This window comes from Nuphar pumila, chromosome 17 (genome assembly GCF_984573655.1).
Source record: "Nuphar pumila chromosome 17, dmNupPumi1.hap1.1, whole genome shotgun sequence".
Classification (NCBI taxonomy): domain Eukaryota; kingdom Viridiplantae; phylum Streptophyta; class Magnoliopsida; order Nymphaeales; family Nymphaeaceae; genus Nuphar; species Nuphar pumila.
Genome location: NC_143265.1, coordinates 81,995,794 through 82,003,086, shown reverse-complemented (window position 1 = coordinate 82,003,086; position 7,293 = coordinate 81,995,794).

Genomic DNA, 7,293 nt, shown 5'->3' with positions numbered 1-7,293 from the left:
AAAAAAAAAATATTTAAATTTTGGGTTTGAGAAAAAATAATTCATATTTTTTTATATACAAATACAAAAACCATAAATAAATCATAAAACCCTAAAATACAAGAAAATAAATCATAAATAAACCAAAAAACCATAAACTAAAAAAATAAATCATAAAACCAAAGAAACAATAAACAAACATTGAAATTAAATATAAAAAACCCTGATCAAATAAAATAAAATAAAAATAATCCTTATCAAATATAAGAAAATCCCTAATCAAATTAATAATAAAAAGTTTTAATTAAAGAAAATTGATTCAAATCCCAAATAAAAAATTCAAAAAGCAAAAACCTTGATTAAATATATTTGATTCAAAACCCTAGTCAATTAAAATAAAATAAAAGAAACTTACTCGAGTAAAATCAAAGAAAAAAAGCCTTAATCAAATTAACTTTAAATCTTAATTAAAGAAAATTTATTCAAAGTCATAATAACAAAATTCTTAATCAGCACCCTAATAAAAACCTTTATGAGAGAAGAAGAAGAACGAAAAATAAGAAGAAAAAAGAGAGGGATAGAGTGGATGAAGAAAGAAGAGAAGGGAGAGAGAGTCAGGGTTAGACCCCCCTTACATTCATTTTTTTAAGTGGTGTTTCTCCCATCTGTTCCCAATGTAACGGGGAGAATTGTTTCACGTATGCGTGTTATGCCACATCCGACATTTGATTGCCGCAGCATCACCCCAAATGCATGATCAAACACACCCTGAGGAGACATTAGTTGTCAATGTGAAACCTATAAAGGGCTTTTTTGCAACAAGGACAAAGTTGAATGTAATCTACTACAAGCAAGAGATCTTAAAGGTTTTGCCAAACAATAACCAGACCATATGTGGTGGATGATGAGAGGGTTTTCTTGGACCCTCTCTCTCTCTCTCTCTCTCTCTCTCTCTATATATATATATATATATATATATATATATATATATATATATATATATAGTTAAAGTAATGAAAACATGCTAATGAGATATGTTAAATGGGCTTTGTGAGTTTTTGCTTTCTAGTTTTAACCATACATATGTGATCTACATGCTTGGTTTAATAGGAAACAACTCTGAGGGCGCTTTGATTGAAATCTTATTATGCAAGTTGTTCCGAGTTAATCTAACCTCAACTTTCTTTGTTGAAAGAAAGAAAAATTTGCAACAGCCCGTTTTTGCACTATCGAAAAAAAACATGTATACATGTCAGAGTATTCAAAAGTTGTTTCGCACCAAACGCAACACGATATTACTAACGGGGGCTCTGCTTGTCTGGCAGGAGTAGTTAGTGCACGTCACCTTGTGTTGGGATGTTGCAAGTTTGAACCTCAAATGGTACAGTTGTATAACTAGTAAGGGTCTGCCTAACCCCAACTTTATCTCTTAAAAAAAAAAAAACTCAACACGATATCACATCTATGGGATTGTTTGGACCCTAAAAAAGAGTTGGCGAGTCATTTGTAAAAGACACATTGTATCCCCCGATAAGTTATTGATGAAAATTTATACAAAGTGGTAAGTTGTCCTTATCAACATATCTATGCAACATAAGGCTTAATTTTCGACTAAAGTTCATGAAATACTTGAAATATTTGTTTTTAAAGTGTCATCCTAATCATAGTTTGGTAAAATCAGTGAGCCAACTCGTGATTCAGTTGAGTTCTCATATCGACCCCTAACCAAGTAAAGAAATTAGTATGAGTTGGTTAGGGACTAAACTTGACTAGGTCAGACAAGTCTTATCATTGACTTAATTGAAACAACTAAGTCTTATTATTGACTTGAACGAGTCAGCCGACTCTTATCTACTTTTTTCTTAATTATAACATAATGATTTCATGTGCATGAAATATCAATATTTACATGGATATATTATTTGAAATAAGTATTTTCAAATGGTGTTATATTACAAGAGGGAGGTGATCTTTCAAAATAAACGTTAATATTTAAACTATCATGATATTAATATGATAAAAGTGTGATACTAATATATTTTGAAATGTGTGTTCTATAGTTTTTTATGTTCACACTTTATGTAGATCTTGAAATCTTATACATGGCACTGTTTTATTGGATTTAGGTTTTCATGGTAAGGCTTTCCCTTGCTAGGAGAAGCCTGCCAAACACTTGTTTGTGCCATTGATTTGAACACGCATCATCATCATCAAAAGAGGGAGTAATTTAGGAGAAGCTAAAAGTTAAAAACATGACAATACTCCTTATAAAGTGATTTTTCTCTTCTAAAATTCACTTTATATATTCAAATTAAACGTGTAGACATAGTTGCTCAGCTAGAAAAACAATAACCATTCAAATATGAAGAAGGATCTTGTGATCTGTTACTACCATTAAGGCCATGATTGTTTCATTCTCGTATAAAAGGAAGGCATAAGAATGGGCACAAGATTGAAAAAAACCCTGCTAGCTCAACCTTCCCATGTGAAAGCTTCATAGGAGAGGTATGTAAGGATTTACACATAAAAATTAGTAGTTTGTGAAAAAAGCTGGGGCCCATTTGTGTTAGCGTGGCACTTTCACATCATGATGATTTGATGTTTGTTTTTATTCACGGTCAAAAGGGATTACAGAGTTGTCAACTTAGCAAGTTCTCACGTAAGTTGAATGAAACAAATGTGCCCTTACTATAAGAGAAAAGATCACTCGCTTTTGTTCATTATCTTAATATTTAGATGGGTTATAAAAAAAACATAAATTAGATCAAATGGATCATCAAAATCATGATATTTAAGAACATCAATATCAATATTTTATTATTCTAAAACTTCTAACATATTTGCTTTCAATCAAGCCCTTAGTAAGATCATGAAATTTGTATCACTTGGATCCTTTTGAATGTTCAATAAAAGTTCATCTAACTGAAATGTTGTCTATTTGGATACTTGAGATCCATTTCAGTAAAATGAGCATATCTTTGCACTCCAAACTCGGAATCGATTGAGGTTTGGTGCGTTGGATTCGTATTGAAGAGAGAAATCCATTGGTCTATGAACTTCAGTCAAACTTGTAATACAGAAACCGTGGTTTATTTAATAAGATTCAGGAAGGGTATTTTGGTAATTTTAGTAAGAGGTTTTGTGAATTAATTCAAATATATTGCTTTAATGACCAAATCCTACTGTTAGAGCATCTTGAGACTCACCTTCGGTGGAAGTACAGTGTTCGCATTTGAGGTAAGAAATATTATAAGTAACTTTAGATATGAATAAACATGTTTCACGTTGTTTGTTATCGTAGTGTTTAAGAGATTATGTGATTAGCATGATAGATTTGAGTGAGACCATGACATGCATGCTTGACATTCTGAGTTAATTTAAATACATGTTTATTGTGAAATGCATGTTAGTTGTAATGTGTCATGTATGATAAAAAGCAATTGTAATTGCATGTCGAATTGAGTATTAATATCATGCATTATGATGATATTTAAGTGGTTTTGAGTCCCATTTAGTTCATTCATGTAGTATGAATGGATATTTAGAGTTCAGCATGCAGTACCCCTTAAATCCTGGAAGTGGCGACCTGTGGCAAGGGCTACCTGGTTCGCGGCCAGAGTGCAGCCACCATGGAGAGTGGGCCGCCGGTGATTTAATGATGTAGAGACACTGCATCATTGCGTGCTAAGTGAGAACGGTGTGAGTCCTAACATCAACATGAGATTAAGAATGAGAGTGTTGTGATTAGTCATAGCACCACTCATGAGGGAACGAGTGAACTTTGAATTTAAGAATATTGTTTAATGTGTGAACTTAGTTATTACTTAAGATTTCACTCACACTGGTTTGGTACTCTAGAGGATCATGGATGGCTGATAAACATCATATTTAGGATGTAGCATGAACCATGTCGAGATTAAGAGCTTGACCTCCCGGCTAGCTACCGGTAGGGTCCTCGTGGTGGTTCACTGTAGTGCCTGGTGGTCTGGGGACCATTGAGAGTGTATGATTCATAGTTTGGCCAACATGTAGAATTGAGGTGTTCTACAGGGTTGCTACGCCCATAGATGGTTATTACCGGTATAGCCAACCTAGAAATAGTTGTGTGAAAGAGAGTATTTGAGAATGATAATGGGGGAAATTAAAATATACAAACATGTGTGGTGTATCGATAATTAAAATAAGACTAGGGACTTAGAGCCCACTACAGTTGTAAATTGTTGTTTATTTACTTATGATTATTTCTTACTGGGTTGTAGACTCACCCCATTTTTGTTTAATTACAACTGTAGGTTCCAGGCATTAGATCATTCAATTGTGAGCAACTTCTTCTTCTTCAGCAGAGCATTGGTATTTTTTACTTTCCTTGTCATTGAATAAGATGTATTTACTTTATTTTATTATGAATGATGAACAATTGTAAGAAAAAAGTTGATTTATGAGAATGAAATGAAAAGTTTTTTTCAGCCACGTTTTCTCTGTATAAGCTTTGCACTCTTCCCTCTGGGAAGTAATACCAACCGAACTCGGACTTCTGAGGTCCCAGATCGGAGTGTTACAAAATATTAATTTATTAGAAGAAAGAAAATACTGGTGATTACACCAATCAGGAGGCGAGCACCCCAGAAACATGAAAAGCAGGAAAAAAATCCTTCATGAGACCAGACTCTAAACTTTAGCTAGAAAAACTAATGGGTTGTGTCTCATCAGCTACTTATAGTTAACATTCAACATTTTCGCTTCTTATGATTTTAGGATCTTGTTTAAACTAATATGTCTCAATCTTTGTTGTAGAGATCCGCATCTATAGTTAATGCACTATCCATGTAAGGAGAAGAAGTAGATGAATTGTTCATTTTAGAAACACTCATCTTAAACAAATCTTAATCTTGGTTGAATATGCCATCAAACTTAATTTGACCGTACACACCCATAGTGACCTTTTTTGGTACAAACCTAACTCCAAAGTCCTCAACTAGGGCTTGTATCAACAACAATTTTTGTCTCATCCTTGACATATTCTGCCTAATACATTTAGTATACAGGACTTGAATCACAATACATGTTATTTCTCATATGTACTTGATGGTATCTAGGTGGATATTCCATCAAGTTTGCCGCTCCATCTTTGCTCATTGCAACATGATGAGTAGCTCCCGAATCCACCCTCCATCTTGAAGTGTCTTGGCCTATCAACAAACATTTCGTTACCATGCAAATTATATCAGAATTTTGGAAATGATTGACATTTTTCTTATTGCATTTATTATTGCTGTCATTATTGCAAGGCCAATAATCTCTTTGACGTGTCCAAACTTCTCAAATATAAAGTATTTGGCATGAAAAACGGTTCCTTGACTTTCATACTATTGAACCCTTTTTTCTTATTATATTTGCCAATTTTTTATTGGGTCATCTCTTTAACTTGTGGGGTTTGGATTGTCTATGACTACTCTTAGCAATATCTCATACTACCAATAATTTATTTTTTTTATCTTTTTCATGGTAATCAGGGTGGTAGCTCAATCGTATTTAGTTTTTTTGAGTTAAGTTTAAGGGCAATTGTGACTATTCTTCAATATGGAGGCAAAGTATTTAGGATTATTGATATTTGTATATGATCATTAATGACATTTTCATCAATTACCAAATCCTTGGCCATGACAATTATCTTATTCACATAGTTCTTGACATTGTTTGTTTTTCCACATCTTATATGTGTATTGCTTTAGAAAGAGCTAGACGTTGGTTTCTAATGTATATTTTGCTGCAAAAATAGCAAACTAGCATTTATTGTAAAGTAGTTCTCAAAGACCCTAAAGAGGTCATCCTCCATATAAGCTAGCATGATAGTTGTGATTTAATTATCTCTTTTCAATTTTTTGGTAGTCAAATTTGTCCATTTTCTAGTGCCTCATGATCAGGTTCATGCATTTCTTTGTCCAAAATATATTTTATACTACTAGGGCTAAAGTCAGTGCACTACAAGAAAAAGGGTTTTACGGGCGCACTAATAGAGCCAGAAAAACCTTCGCTGGCGCAAGAATGCACCAGACGTTGCGCCAGAAAAGGTGTCGTCGGTAATCCATTTCCTGGTGCAACTTTACACCGCCAAGAAATACTATTTTTGCTGGCACAAATTTGTGCCAACAAAAAAGTAATACCGATGCAGTTTTGCGCCAGAAAAAATCTTTCGTAAAATTGAAAAGAACTTTTACTAGCACAGATCTACACCAACAAAAATATAATACTGGCGCAGTACTTCGCCAGCATTAATCTCTCACAAAATTAAAAAAAACTTTTACTGGCGCTGGCACAATTCTCCGCCAGCAAAAATCTTTCATGAAATTGAAAACAACTTTTACTGGCGTATTTCTGCGCCAGCAAAAATATAATATTGGCACAGTTTTGAGCCAACAAAAATATAATATTTTGAAGGCTTTACTGGCGAATAGTTGTGCCAGTAAACACTTTTTTATGGCCTTCAGAGTGTCAAAGGTCTTTTTACTGACACATTTGTTGTGCCAACAAAAAGTGTTTACTGGCGCAGTTTAAAACTGCGCCTGTAAAAATGTTTTTTTTTAAATTATATATTCTTTGTCAATATATAGCAGGAACAAGGGGCAGAAACTATGAAATTATATATTCCCTGTCACTATATACCTAGATGTCAATATATTCTCTGTCAATTATGAAACTTGGACAAAAACTAGCAGAGTACATGAGAAAAAAATGTGAATGAGTACAAGTTTTCTGTTTACGACATAATATCCAAGTATTAAATTCAATTTACAAGACATGCAACAACAAAAGCCATTGTGATGAAGACAGAGCAACAAGCACATTGAAACCTCATTTACAATATGTTAGTGTCACAGGCAACAACCACTACATGTAGGACATTTGAGATTGCAGGTGTCTTCCCCATCCTTGAATGCCACTAATGCACATGAAATGCACTATCAAAATCTCAAGGTCTCTAATCCACCACCTCAAAGTCCTTGTAAACAAGATGGTAATGTACTATTATACATCAAGAAAGAGAGACAGTATAAAGGACAATGGCATCTGATCCTGAAATAAGGAGATCAGGCAACACTTTTACAAAAACAATTTACCTTAACAATAGCTGGAAGTGGAAAAGGAAGACCAGCAAAGTCATCTCTTTTAAATACTATAGCCTGCAGAATAAAGAGCAAGAATACTTATGAGCATATAGCAGCAAACTGAACAGAAAACTGGTTTAATTATATCAGAAATATAAACAGAACCGTTATCCATCATATAACTTCTAAATGATGCTTGATCAAATGC